Raw genomic sequence first — 7,761 nt, 5'->3', positions numbered from 1 at the left:
AGTGTGTCAGTGTGTTTGGAGATTATTCATAGGGCTCCAGGGATTCCTGTATGGTAATGTTGCAGCTCAATTAGAATCAGATTAATTGGTCTAATCTAATTGAAAGACAATGTTTATCAAATTATTGCTCATTCACCACATGATATTGCAGAGTCATTATTCCTTGAGCTGGAAATTTAAAAAAAATAATAATGAAAAGGATCACTCACAGCACATCTGGTCAAGAATATTGGAAGATTACTAAGCCCTACACATGAGCCTTAATGTGGCTTGTAACTCTGAGAAGTAACAAATTAGAGCCAAAGGTTTGTGGATGATAAATCTGCCATCATGATGGGAAATTGCTTGTTGTTGCATAATGCAGCCCTAAGTTAATTAAAACATTTTTGCAGAGCTAGGTTTCATTTCATTTTAAGTAAAGAATATTTCTTCACAGAAAATTAGATGCTTTTTTCCCAAGGTTAATAGCATTTAGGGGAAAAATCCTCCAAATTAATATATATATATATATATATATTCGTTCTGCTACATTTAGTTTTATCCTGCTTTGATTTTTTTTTCCCTGCACCAAATGATACTTTCCGATTTTACTTGGTAGATTGCTTCTGAAATTTCGCAACAGATCAATGGTGTTAGGGTTTTCCAAGAGAGATGAGAAAACAGGTGGTTCAGATCAAATTGTCAACTATCTGAACATCCCTCCTAAGCCAAACAAAATTGCTTCTCTGACTTCCGGTGGCTCCGCGGCGACGGAGACAGCCCTCCCGGGCTGCCCGCGGCTCAGCTGTTGTTCTTTCGCCCGAAACAGCGCCGATCAGCTGTTCGGGCGAAATTGAAGCCCCCTCCTCGGGAGAAGAGGAGGGGGTGAGCCCCCAGGTAGGGGTAGAGTTCCCCGGGGCCGCCTGAGCTTGGAGCTTGGGCGGCTGAAGGTTTGAACTCCCCCGTAGCCTGGGCTGCTCCCAGCTGACCAGCGTCTCTGCTCCGGATTTCATGGAGCAGAGCCAGGCGTCTGCGACCATCCCTGCTTGAAGGAGAGACTATGAAAGGAAAAAAGCAGGCAGAGCAGTGCAAGAAGGAAAGATAAAGAGATGAAGAGGATTATTTTGTTTTACTCTCAAGCTTGATGGACTTTGCTTAAAACTTAAAGTGAAAGTGCGTCACAATTGTAAGTAAAAGATGGCGGCTAAACCTCCCCCTAGAGCTTTTCGGAGTGCTGGAAATTCTCCGGTGCAACAACAATCATTACTGCAGGCGTTGCATTCTCCTGATGTACTGACATCGAAGGATTTGGAAAAACATACCCAGTTAATTTTGGAGTCAATAGGTGTTAAATTTCTACAGATGGAGGAGAAATTGGAGAAATTGGAGCAGAGAATGGAAGAAAGGATGGAGCAGAAACTTAGAGAGATGAAGGTAGACATTTTGTCCTCTGTGCAAAAAGTTGCTAAATGTGTGGAGATGCTGGATGATCAAGTGCAAGACTTAATTCAAAAGAATGTTTTATTAGAAGCAAAAGTATTGGAATTGGAAGATTTAAAAGACAAAATGGACAGTGAACAGAGTTTGGCCCAATTTTACCAGATGCAGTTTGCTGTGAGAATTAGAGGCCTAAAAGAGAATATTAAGGAAGATTTAAAGCAGTTGGTTTCTGAGGCTTTTGAGGGGGTATTGAACCATCCAGCATCTGAATTAAAACAAGGTATGGACAAAGTGTTTCGTGTGAATTCGTGGATTGCTAAACAGAGAAAGTTGCCTAGAGATGTGGTGGTTTATTTTGTAAAAAGGGAAATTAGAGATGAAGTTATACAAGCTGCCTATGATACTAAAGTTATGATTGCTGGCCAACAAGTTTTGGTTCTAAAAGAAATTCCTCCAAAGATTTTAAAGAGAAGGAAGGATTTTATATTCCTGGTGCAAGAGCTTAAGCAAAGAGATATAAGGTTCAGATGGGAGATTCCAGATGGGTTGAGCTTCATGTATGATGGCAAAAGGTACTGTTTGAGTAATGTGAAGCAAGCGCACGATTTTTACAACAATGTTTTGAAACTAACCCCATCAACACTTTTGGAAGCTGCAGAGGGATCTGGAGAAGGAGAATGTCAAGAGGATGAAGATGGACAGATGGACGAGAAGGGTGCAGGAGGAGATCAAGCTGCAACTCTTTTGGATGATCTTAGAGAACAGAGGGTGACGCGTGCTGCCTTAAAACGTTCAAAAAAGACTAAAAAATAAGACCAGTAGAAATCTATGGAACTTCCACAACACATTTATAGTTAAGTGGTAGTTGTGTTTTTAAAGGTTTTGGGATACTATGTGTGGTAACAGATTTTTTTTCTAATTTGGAATTAATGGATAACTTACTATAGAGGAAGAGGAAGAAAGTTTTTTGGCTTAATGTGGGTTAAATTGGGTAAGAGCTATTTATTATAGCCTATTTTGGTTAGAGAGGTTAACAGGGATAGGTGTTTGTGATGTGTAAATGAGAGTATGTCTAGGTAATAGTGAATTGTGGAAGAACATAGATGGGAATAATGTTAGTTTTCTTTTATTTTAGTTTTTTATATATATTTAGTATTATTAAGGATTGGTTTACCTTATATAAGCTAGAGAGTGATGGATTTTAGAGTTTATAATTGTTAGTATATGATTGTTTATGATTGCCTTTTAGATATATACCTTGTATTTTGCTCTGGGAAGTCGGGGGGGGGGGAGGGGGGAGGAGGGGAATTAGAGGGGGGGAGGTAGGGGAGGGAGGAGGGAGAGGGGGAGGGGGGGAGGTAGGGGGGAGGTAGGGAGGGGAGGAGGGAGGGGGAAGGGGGGTTGTTAAGGGAAAATTGTATTTTATAAAACTTTTCAATAAAAAAAAAAAAAAAAAAAAAAAAAAAAACAAAATTGCTTCTCTGAGGCATTTCAAGTCAAGCCAGGGCAAAGTTGGTAGTTGTGGGAAAATCCCTTTACATACACAAAGCAGTTTGAGGAGTTCATTCAGGAAGTATAGGAAGAATACATATCCATACATGTGTGTGTGTGTGTGTGTGTGTGTGCGCGCGCACACACACACACACACACACACACACACACACACACACACACACACACATATATATATATATATATATATATATATATATATATATATATATATATATATATATATATATATATATATATATGGTATGCGGTGGCTCAGTGGGTTAGGACGCTGAGCTTGTTGATCGGAAGGTCGGCAGTTTGGTGGGTCGAATCCCGAGTGCTGTGTAACAGAGTGAGCACCTGTTACTTGTCCCAGCTTCTGCCAACCTAGCAGTGATGCCCTCGATGTGATGTCCCGTTGCCTGGAAGCGGTACAGATTTGGATGGGAAAAAACAGGCTTCGACTCAACCCGGCCAAGACTGAGTGGCTCTACATACCGTCATCTCGTTTAGTCCAAGAGGTTTCATCTTTGACTATAGGAGGAGAGATGTTACCTCCCATTGATAGAGCACGCAATCTGGGCGTCCTCCTAGATTCACGACTTAGTTTTGAAGATCATATTGGAGTCATGGCTAGGGGGGCATTTGCCCAGATTCGCCTAATATACCAATTGCGCCCCTTTCTGGACCGAGATGGCCTACGTACAGTCACCCACGCACTCGTTACCTCCCGTATAGACTACTGTAATGCTCTCTACATGGGGCTGCCCTTGAAGACCACCCAGAGGCTTCAGCTGGTGCAGAGTGCAGCTGCACGGGTAGTGATGGGAGCACCCCGATACTCCCATATTACACCCCTCCTGCGTGAGCTGCATTGGCTACCGGTTGCAATCCGGGTGAGATTTAAGGTGCTGGTACTTACCTTTAAAGCCCTACATGGCTTAGGCCCGGGATACTTGCAGGACCATCTGCTGCCGGGAACAAATTCCCATTGCCCAGTACGCTCACACAGAGAAGGCCTCCTCAGGGTACCGTCAGCTAGGCAATGTTGGCTGGCGACCCCCAGGGGGAGGGCCTTCTCTGTGGGAGCGCCAGTCCTATGGAATCAGCTCCCCCCTGAGCTTCGGATGGCCCAAAATCTCCAATCCTTTCGCCGCGGCCTCAAAACACTCCTTTTCCACCAGGCTGACCTGGACTGACAGGCATTTTAATTAATTATATTTACAATTTTTAATTTATTTTTAGTTTTTAATTTTAATTTTAATTTATTGCACAGATGATTTTAATTTTATTTTTATCTTAATTTCTGTACTTATTATATGTTTTGTTGTTAGCCGCCCTGAGTCCTTCAGGAGATAGGGCGGGATATAAATCCCATCAATAAATAAATAAATAAATAGTTCGAAAGCACGTAAAAATGCAAGTAGAAAAATAGGGACCATTATGGTGGGAAGGTAACAGTGTCCCGTGCGCCTTTGGCGTCTAGTTATGCCGGCCACATGACCACAGAGACGTCCTCGGACAAACGCTGGCTCTTCGGCTTTGAAACAGAGATGAGCACCGGCCCCTAGAGTTGGAAACGACTAGCACGCATGTGCGGGGGAACCTTTACCATATATATATATATATATATATATGTGTGTGTGTGTGTGTGTGTGTGTGTGTGTTAAACATATATATATGTTAAATGCTTGTTAACTATTTATCTCCCTTGCTTCTCAGCTAACAAAGTGAGATAGAGCTTGTGGCCTAGAGGTTAAAACAACTGCCTAATGTGCAATCAACCCAGGTTCGAATCTCAGAAGGGTATGGCTGACTGATGAAAACAAATAAGTTTGAAATGCATATCAGTCTCCCTTTAATTCTTTGTTAGCAATCTAAAAATTTACACACACACACACACACACACACACATACATATACATATACATATACATACATACATACATACATACATATATATATATATATATATATATATATATATATATATATATATATATATATATATATATAAGTATAAAATCTTCGAACACTGGGATGGATAAAAAACAGTCGTTTATTGCTAAAAGATCATAATAAGCAATAAAAAGTAACCGTTTAAAGCATATCTACCTAATCTAAGCATTCGCTGGTCCTCTGCCAGCATCATCAGAGAAAGCATTGAAGGTTTGAAAAACCGTTGGTAAGCCTGTTTGGTTCCATGCTCTGCTCATTGGCCATGTGATGGACCTTGCTCTAGCCAATCGTGATTGTTCTGACTATCTCACATCGCTTCCCTTGCAATACAGTCTTACTGTCCCTTTTTTTATCTTTCTCCTCCCTATCTGTTTTGGTTTGACTACCTTAACTCATCTTGTTTTCTTTTGTTGTTCCTCATCCAATGTCATAGCTGTTGGCATTTGTATTTCCTTGTTCTCTGTGTCCTCCTTCTCTACCCTCCTTGCTTGTGATTGGCCATTCTGTAATATGTCTTGACTCCCTTCTGTGGTTTCTGCAAACAGCTCCCCGCCCCGATTCACTTGCACGCATGACTTTCTTTCAGTGCTTATCCACTGATCTTTATCTGATCCCTGGACTAGCCACCCCAATGTTTTTTGTTTATTCATATGCTGCCCTTGCTTTCTACTATCTGATTTAGTTGATCTTGCTGTATTTGGACGTTCTTTGTGTGTTGGTGTGTATGTGTGTTGCAGCGCTCTCTTTCCTTGGTTTGCCCATATCTGTTCAATTGGGGTTGTCTTCAGATCATTCCTTGTCTTCTCGGCTAGTTGTTGCATGATCAGTATCTTCTTTTTTGTATGAGTCGCATTATCCTCTGTTTGCTGTATTTCTTTCAATGGGTCACACGTTCGCTGGTTATTTTCCTGGCCTTGGGATGGTCGCTTTCGTCTGTTCATTGTGCCTGTCCATTCATCCATTCCTGTTAACTCAATTTCCAATTGAGTTTAAGAGTGTTGCATGAGGAAAGTTTCCCAGTTTTTTCATTTACCAAAACTCTTACACAATAATTCTTTGATATTATGAGTCATTTCATTGGAGAAATGTTCTCTCCATCCCTTATTTAAGTGAGAATAGCAATAATGCCATTCCTTTCCATTTTGGTTCTCCAGTCCCAAGCTGTGACATAGTGTTTGCACAAGTTTATCCTAGTAAGGTTTAAAGAGGGTTCCACCTGCTTTGTTTGCTTATACACAAAACTCCCAAGAAATTGTTTTTGTTAGAAAAGTAGAGGTTACAGTGACAAGATCATTCTGAGGGAGGTTTGCGTTGTGCTTTTAATCTGCATTTCTCATTTTTATGATGCACTCGGTTAACTTAAATATCTCATTTAAATATACTTTATTATTTGCATTTGTTACACTTTTCACTGCAGTTATTTGGAAATGAATCAGAGTGGCTGCAGGAATATCTAGAGAATTATAACAGATGGTAGGATAGGAAAAACACATAGAAAGCCCATTTATAAAGGGAATATATAGCTTCATCTTTTGTCAACACCAAGAAAAGAAGTATGCTGCTGTGTAAGTGACTTTGTCAGGCATCAAATTAAAAGATTTGCAAATTAACATCAAAAGTGGCCTTTCAGAAGGAAAGTGTTGCTTGAAACTTATTACTTATTTTAAATTGCTTTTTTGTGTCATAAATGCACAGTGAGCTTTTCAGGCCCATGAAGCAATAAAGGGTAGTCCCTGATGCAAGAAGCTTTTGGCTCCGTTGTGATCTCTGATTTTTTTTAAAAAAAAAAGCACTCTGTCGTACAGGTTGGGTCAAATAGTTTTAGGAGCAAGCCTTCAAATGCCAACAGTCAGGTCAACCAAGCTATACCCCATTTTTAGTTAAAGGTCAGTTGTTATAATTCTACTTCCAGCAGTACTAAATTTAACCTTTGATAAAGGCTACTGTTGTCCAGCTTATCTTTGGATATTTTTACATCACTGGTCTTACCTCTCCACATTGCATAGATTGATAAAACATTATAGATGAAATGAAGCATCAAGGCTGTAACCCTGTGCTTCCACTTACCTGAAAATATATGCCATAAAATTACTTCTGCGTAGAAGTGTAAAGGACTGTACTCGTTAGTGCAGAAAAGGTTAGTTTTCAAAGATGGAAGCCTGACGGAAGTCATAGACAGAAGAATTTGTGCCTATGTATTCAGATATTATGAATTTCTACCATTTTCCACAAAATATGAAAAGTTGAACATTATTAATCTTTTACTGTATGATATTACACTTTGAACAGTTGTATACCCTCAGAGTCCATACGGATTTGAGTGACCTACAAATGTTGTTAATTAAATGAGTCACTAAAATATGATATGACTTTGCTCTGTAACTTTCAGCTGAACCCTAATTTTTATTGCTTTGCGGAGATGGGCAATTTCTGGACAAAACCACAAGAAATCCCATTTCTAGAAATCATGAATGCAAGCCTCAATACTTCAGTCCTAATGCAAGGAAATTATAACCACCTGTCTCAGTGGAATTATTCTATACAGATAAATCACATCAAAGCCTGTAGTGTTATACATATTATTGTAATTCAGGGACTCATAAAAAGGAGGACACTTGTATACCCCATCTGTGTATCCTGTACAGAGTAAAAACTGAAATAAAACCTATTCCTGCATTGATTTACTCTTTATCACTGCCACAGATATGTTTTTCTTATTATGAGAGGTAATTGTAATTCTATTAAGAGCTTAGAAGCTTCCCTATGAAATCAATCTATGATGAGCCGGCCAGGATTTCTTAAAGGGAATATATTATAGTTCCTGAAGATCATTTTTATATTGTGATCTAAATATCAAACCTATGTATGAAAATGAGTAACTTTAGCCTC

This window comes from Vipera ursinii (assembly GCF_947247035.1).
Source record: "Vipera ursinii genome assembly, chromosome: 1".
Lineage (NCBI taxonomy): Eukaryota > Metazoa > Chordata > Lepidosauria > Squamata > Viperidae > Vipera > Vipera ursinii.
Note: the sequence above shows the minus strand (reverse complement) of the source record.